Here is a 7,915-nt window from a genome sequence, read left to right on the forward strand (position 1 = left end):
AACTACTCTGTTTCATTTCTAACACTTCACTGATGCCAACTAGACTTATTCAGAGCTAATCAAGTTGAATAAACGTGTAATGAAGATAAGGTGTTATCTGTCGCAGTATTTTTTTAAATCCATCAAACATTTTCACAAATTTTAATATGAGTTTAAAATAATCAGTATGCAAGTAGAAGAATAAGTCTAATGCTAAAAAAAATTTGCTTTGAAATTCAGTCATGTCTAAAAATCCCAAATACTGATAAGCATATTTATAACTACCCATACTTTCAAAAGTAAACTAAGTCCTAGTAATTAATTATAGAGCACTTGTTAGAAAGCATTTAGAACAGTGTCCACATCACAAGAGAGGCATTGATAAAGGAACTGGGAGTTGTTCAGCCTGAAGAAGAGACAGCTTCAGTGGGTGGTTTGAGGTAGTTGCTGAGAAGGCAAAGCCAGTCTTCAAAGGGGTGAGTGACAAGATATAACAAAAATCAAAACAAACTAGATTCCAGCTTGATTTCAGGGAAAAAAAAACAAAACAACAAACCCCTTCTTTTGCAGTGTAAGGCAGTCAAGCTGTGAAAACAGGCCCCAAGGAAGTTGCAGTCTTCATCCTCAGAGGTTTCTAACACCCAGCTGGAAAGAGTTCTGAACAACTGGGTCTGACCCTGCTTTGAGCAAGGCATTCAACTGGAGGCCTCCTGAAGTCCCTACCAACTGGATTATGCTTCTGTGATCTTCAGATAATAGACAAGATTAAGTTTGCATTAAAAGTACCCATCAAACAAAGACACACCCTAAAGGAAATGGATTTCTCTATATCAAGAAAAAACAAGTTTTCAAAAATATTTAAAATTAACATGAAATATTTCCTTTTTTTAATATTATTTCTTAACCTAAGTACAGAAGCAGCTTCTGGCAGCCACCCAACATAATACTGCCACGAGCAATTCAAAAAAACATACTCCACCACAGTCTTAAAATAGCTACAACTTTCTCATTATCATGGGGCAGCAGTAGTCCTTCCACACAAGGAGAAATCTTTCAAGTAGTTTTCCACTGCAAGCACATTTTATTCCCCAGTATCACTCTTGTACTTCTAGACTTGCACAAAAATTGATAACCTTACAAAGCTCACACTTTGTACCTGTCAGCATCTGAACAGAAAAATAATTACTCTGCAAATTTAAATCAGACAACTTTGTTTCTGCAGATACCAATAGTTGAACAGTCATTCCCGAATCTAGAATAGCAAGGAGGCAAAGCAATTTTACTGGATTTAACTTGAGCTGATAAACAAAGCTTTGTTAAAGTTACCAGAACTTAATATAGTAACACTATCAAGAAATGGAGGCTCCAGTGATCTTACAATAACAATTAAACTACTTGCAATCTGTGTTTTCATTAAACTTGGTATTTATACTTGTGCTTCCTAGGATTCATGGGAATGGAGACAGTCACAGCAATGTTTGAAAGGTATGCTGGTAGAGTTTTCCTTGCTATAGTAACAACATACAGAGCCAGTATGAACATACGGCCTTGTGTTTCCCATATAAAATTAAAAGTATAAAATACAAAGTCCTAAAACCAAAGGCACATCTGTCAGAACCACAACTGCACAGAAGAGATAATACATCATATGTAGGATTTCAGAAATAACATACAGAATAGTGCAGAACTCTAGGAATTTCTAAGACAGTATCAAAAATAAGCTAGGACAACCACAAAGGAAAAAGGAAAAAAAATATTTCACTCTAAGTATTAAGCAGAAAAGAACATAACTCCTTTACAAAATATATAAGGAAAAGCAGCAGTCCTGAAGTGTCAAGCCAACAGCTGCATCTCAGTTATCAGAGTCACCAAAATAAGCACCAGCATCTTTAACACTGGTGAATAGGTATTTAATCCAATGGTCAAGAGTAGTCATTCATCTTACTGAAAGTTAATAAAATTTTAGGAGAAGATATAAAGACATACAGGGGTACAAAACAAGACACAAGAAAGATCTAAGGCAATGAACACAGTTTTCCAGACACCAGCTGTCTCTAACAAAACAGCACCAGTGAGACAACAGTGCCACAACCAACTAATCCAGTCCACAGAAATACATCTCTTTCAAGCTCATTTAACTCCTTATATTTTAGCACAAAGGAACTATACTCAGAAACAACAATAAGGTAGCAGAAGTCTCCAAAGTTACAATGCTACAAAAAAAAAGAAGTAGCATAAAACAAAGAACTCCAGTTTAAAAAAAGTTAAAATACGCAAACTGAAACCTCACAGAAATCCCACACTGGATAAATATTTACTGATAAATATTTCCAAAGGATATAAACCCAACAACAATTTCCTGCAATAGTGAAAGATACCAATGCAGGGGAGATTTGGAAGCAAAACTACTTGAGCTGGAAGGGACCTCTATGGTCTATATCTGGTTTATGGACCAGACGACTACCTGGTCCAATCCCCCTGCAATGAGCAGGGGCATCTTCAAGTAAATTCAGGTTGCTCAGAGCCCTGACCTCAAATGTTTCTAGGGATGAGAGATCTTATGGACAACCTGTGACAATGTTTCAACATCCTTGTGTAAAGCCTTTTCCTTTAACAAGTCTAAATTGGCCCTCTTTTACATTAAATCATCATCCTTTTCCTAACAAAATAGGTCCTGATAAAAAGTTTGTGCTCATCTTTCACTTAGACTCCCTTTAGGTACTGGAAAGTGCTATAAGGTCTTCTTGGAGCCTTCTCTTCTCCAGGCTGAACATCCCTGACTCTCAGCCTATCTTCACAGGAGGGATACTGCAGTCCAGAATCATTAACCATAATGATGATGTTTGTGCTCTCTTATCTCAATTAGTAGATCACAGAATCACCTATTTCTGCTTTACCATCACTCTTATAGGGTCTAAAATCTTTCCAAGCATAACCACTTAGTAATGGAGGTCAGAGTCTTCATCTTTCCACAAGTGGATCCTCATGATTCTGCTGATCTGGATTATGCCACTAGTGGGTCTTCTCCCTTAATGTCTAAATAACATTCCCTATTTGCATGTAGTTACTAAATCTACATTTTCCAGGGAAACCATATGAGCTTTCAAGTCTCTCTGCAAGCCTTATCAATTCAAGTTTTAACCAGAACACACAAAGCATGCCAGCAGTGCAAGCCTCAATGGACTAGTGTCCATGTAGAATCTATCTGCCCTTCTGAGGTCAAGTCAGTTAAATCAAATTCATCAATAATCACAATATGCAAAAACTCTGTATCCTTCAAAAACAGTATCACAAAAACCCTCTCAATCCAAAGCTGTTTGCTCAGCACCGATTCTACACCAGGCTTCCCCACCCCTAAGAAAGATGCACTCCAGAACTGTTGCCAATTCTCTGCTGGAATACACAGCAGAGACTAGTACGGCACCTGCACAACTCAACACGGACTGCTAAATTTGTCTTGAAGAGTAAGAAATGCTCCCTCCCTTAGAAAAAGCATTCTTTTGTTCCCTAATGTGCCCTGCACTTGACAGGTCAAGTCATTGTCCCCAAAGGATTCAACACAAACAAATACAAACAAAATTCACAACAGTCAAGTGACTGCTAATTCACTGAACCAATTACGAGTGTGCCAGTTGCCTGCCCACGAAGATTTTACAGGCTCGGTATAGTAGGGAGTTTTCAAGATATCAGAAGAAAGACCTCACACTAACAAACACTGGTGTCCTGACAATGGAAAGGTATAAATGGCAGCAAAAAAAACAACTTGGCAGAAAGTTTGTCAGAAAATTTCTCAGTGCCACCAGATCCTACACACTTCTATGCATAAGTTTCTTAAAAAGAAAATCCTCTTACACATTGAAGGCAGGTACTGAATAAAGAATAGCTAGAGGAAGTAAAAAAATTCTCAGTTCTGCCTTGATTGATATTCCTCCTGTCTGCATTTGAAGTTTTTTGTTTTACTGTCTTAACATTATGTGGAATTTAACTCCCATCCTATTTTCAAAGTAAACCACAACCTTCAACAAGACCTAACATAAAGGTCTGTAATGTTACTTTTCTAATTATCAACCCAATTGCTTCCTCCTTTAGTATTATATTGAAAATATAGCTTAGGGTGGTAGCCTAGCTTTTATCCTGGCAAGCTTTTTTTTAAGACAATTACAGGTTCTCTCACAACTCTTTGTTGTGAGTGAGCGAACACTCACAGAGTAGTCACAGAGTGACAGAGTAGAACACATGCCATCGTGGATCTGGATAGATAGTTTTTGTGCTGTATATCACCATTACAAATAAAAGCAGCACCTTCTTTAGTAGTAATACATAAAATTATTTCCCAAGGCCTGCTTACCAGCAATTGTCAAGAGTTCTATTCCTTGCAATTTATGCTAACAACCATATCTGTCCACTTGTACTTGCTTATTATTAATCTTGTATTAGTTCTATGTGTACTAACTTTCCCTTGCTATGATTATCTTTTTTCCTGGACTGCTTCTTAATATTCAGTCTGGTAGCTGAGTTCTAAACTGGAAGTTCAGTCCTGTGAGTGGGCCAAAGGAAGCAGTCGTTTTCCCTCTAACAGCTAAATCTACCTAGATTAGGTGGAATGACAGGAGTGGGTTTTTTAAGGAAACATTTGTCAGATTATCTCTAGAATCAACATTACATCTGTAGGAAAACTATGCCTGAAGGCTGATCCATGGCTTTCTAAACCCACACAGTCTGTTTTCACTACTTTGCATCCCCTGCAGGGATTGCATACCTCCCACATTGTCAAAAGCTGATGCAGTTGACAGGAAAGCCTATGGGACAGCAAACACAGCTTCCCAGTTTTCTATTAAGAAAGCCTTCAGTTGCTTTCAGCTCATTCTTCTTGAAAGACATCCCCTTAGGCCACTGTAGTTCTGTTCCTAAAGATTTAACTGATGATTCCACAGGAGAAATGAAAATTGCATCTGTTATGTACTAAAAAATGACACTGTAACAGTTAAAACTACACCCCCCTACTCAGACATTCTTCCCAACTTTTCTTTAAGAACATGTACAACCCATTAGACTCATCCTCTGCCATCTGATGCTTAATTCCAACTTCCACTATATGAATACACATAAAGCCAAGAAGAAAATACCATTCTGAGCTAGTCTGTACTTAAAAAAGTAGACTAAGTATACTATGACTTCATAGACTATGATGAAGTTGTTTACAAATCATCGCTTGATTCCATCCCCAAGAAAGGAGATGTTGGGACTACCCTGCCTAAGTCATTCACAGGGTACCACCACACTTCTGGGGGCGCTCTCTTTGAAGCAATAGGCAGGGACTTTTTTGGGCAAAGAAACTTGGATACTTTCCACACTGATGGGTCCAGTCACATCGCAATCTCTGTACAGCCTTTCCACTCACTACATGCAACAATGTAGCACGTGAGTTACTTAGATATGGTTGGGAAAAAACACATTCCATCTTACACAAAAGTGTACTACAGTCAACTTAAAGCCACTTACTTTTGTTTTCTCTTGCTCAGTAGTCTCCAGATTTAACCAGTCATTTCAGCTGTATAAAATATAGATGCCCACTTCAGTGCCAGATGACAGGAAACTTCTGTTCATTCCTTCAACTTTGCAATTTGACTTTTGTGCTGTAGCTGGCCTCTAACAGGAATGGAACAGGTAAGAAGACATTGTTAACACTGCCAGAAAATTTCAATTGACATTACTTAAAAAAACTTCAGAAAGGAAGCAAAATCACAGAATAGTTGCTATTAGAAGCATTTTGGAGAAAGGAAACAAACAGTACGAGCTTATTTTACATTTTACCTTATGCCAGGAGATTTAGCATCAAGTAGGTGGAACTGAGAACTTTCCTAAAATTCTAAGAACAGGTTTTAAAATGTTTCTAAGTCAGTTTTCCTCACATATGAAAAGCTATGTAACTTGGCAAAGTCAGAAGCAATAAACCATGGGAAAAAACCCACATATTTCTACATTATTCAAGTTCTTAGGGAAACTAGTATTTTGTGTCCTTTAAAACAACACACAAATATCTACAGTTTTACAGTTACTTCTCATTAAATCAATTGTGCACTCTAAATTAACTATTGGTAACTAACTCTGTAACTCTACATACAGGAATACAATAGCACTAGGGTTTGATCAACCTTGATAATACTACATGCCCATCTCTTTGGCAAGCGTGTTTTCTGCAAGTTTCCTTCTGACCTAGCAAAAACAGTGCAAAAAGGGAAAATTCTACATTTTATTGAAAACAGCTCTACAGCTCATCTCCTGGGACACTTGGTACACAATGAAGTCGCATACAATACCAGAAGTTTTGTGTGTCAAGACTCTGTTAATAATTGTGTAGTCTAACTTTTTTAACACCTAAACACAAATTAACTTTAAAAAGAAAACTATGGCAAGGAAGAGGTTCTAGTTTTATATCATACTATTCATGTACCACGAGATACCTGGTCCTTTGAATGTGGCTAATGATAAACAAATGTATGACCACTAGCAAGCAATGGGCACAATGCCTGCCCCAGAAAAGTAGCTGTGACATAGAGCCAAACTACATTTTAAACATTTAGTTTTTGTCAGTGCCTATTGTGGCAAGCCAATCTACAGACCCATGACAAAACATTCTCAAAATTTTAACACTGAGTTTGCCTATGCTGTTTTTATAGCACTAAGAAAAATGAGGTTTTCTGTGAAAAAAGATAATATGCTTCTTAAAACACGTACATCTGAAAAAAGCCCATACCAACAACCCAAAATCTACCAACCACACAAATTAGAAAACATGCCTTCTGAATGCCACAACACAAAAACCAGCAAGCAAAAACTCTGTCATCTTCAAGAATTATTTCTTGCTTCAAATCAACTAAGAAGTTTGCTCTGGAATGGAAAGTTTCAGCTTGTCCCCTGACAAGTGAACACTGAAAGAAGTCGCATGTCACAGAAAATTTAAGCCAGTCAGAAATGAACAGTACAGCGGCTTAAAGGTCTGAAAGCTAATCAAGAGCACTCGGGATATTTTCACATCACAGGAGAGGATTTAACAAGAAAGGTAAAAACTACACTTCAGAGGTGTCTCTGCTGAGCCACACTTCAGCAACGTCTCACTCCCGGATGGATGCTGCACATCGGGTTGTGAATCAGGAAAAGCCGGAGCCAAGCGGCCACAAACAGCCCGGGAAAGCTAGCACCGCCAGCCGCTGGGCTCCACCGACACTCCCCAGACCCATGGACGCCGCCCGGGCCTCGCACGGACACTCCCGAGCCCCGCACCAGACACTCCCGGGCCCCAACGACACACAGCGGTACCGCACCGGCACTCCTCAGCCCCGCACCGGCACCCACCGGCACTTCCGGTGGTGGTGGTGGTGGTGGTGGTGGTGGTGATGGTGGCACCGCCGCCGGGACCGCCGCTGCCGCCGCGGGCCCGAACGCGGCGCTCACGTGACGAGCCGGCGCCCATCCCACGCCGCGGGGGCTGCCGGGAGCTGCGGCCGCGGGGCAGGGACGTGGGGAGTTGGGCGGGGCTTCAAGAAGAGGCGATCCGGCGCAGAGTCACGCGCTGGGGTCGGGCCTTCCCCGGAGGGGCGGGGCAGGAGCGGCCCCCTCAGGCTATGGGGGCGGGCGGGAGCTCAGAGGGGTCTTGAGGCGCTTGGGGCTGTGGCCGTCGCTGTCCCCGCCCCGCAGAGCGGTCTCGAACGATATACCCGGAGAAAAGGAAGGGGAGGAAAGGGATGTGCAGCCAGTGTGAAGCGGATCGAACTGATGGAGTGATCAGACAGCCCAAAGCTTCTGGATGCCCACTGGACACCAATATAATAAAAGGAGTAAACTGTAAGAATAAACACTACGCTAAAAGGAGTAAAAGAATTGGTGATGCAAATGAAGGGGTATCATTCATGTAAAATTAAAATGAAATAAAAAC

The 7,915-nt window shown here is 40.3% G+C and overlaps 1 protein-coding gene across 7 annotated transcripts in view; it reads right to left on the reverse strand.

Annotated features, from left to right (window-relative positions):
* MTM1 (myotubularin 1) overlaps window positions 1–7,435 on the reverse strand; it is a 43,138-nt gene extending 35,703 nt beyond the window's left edge. For 4 of the 7 annotated variants that reach the window (XM_019006504.2, XM_019006503.2, XM_019006502.2 and 1 more), the window contains exons 1-2: window positions 7,305–7,434; window positions 5,482–5,628 (exon numbers count right to left, since the gene is read on the reverse strand). The gene's annotated coding sequence lies outside the window, so the exon portion shown is untranslated. Of the gene's footprint in view, window positions 1–5,481; window positions 5,629–7,053; window positions 7,205–7,304 lie in introns of those variants that run through there. The other 3 variants (XM_015626091.2, XM_015626090.2, XM_015626092.3) reach the window with 3 other exon arrangements.
* Between the last annotated feature and the right edge of the window lie 480 nt (window positions 7,436–7,915).

Source organism: Parus major, chromosome 4A, assembly GCF_001522545.3.
Source record: "Parus major isolate Abel chromosome 4A, Parus_major1.1, whole genome shotgun sequence".
Taxonomy (NCBI): Eukaryota; Metazoa; Chordata; class Aves; order Passeriformes; family Paridae; genus Parus; species Parus major.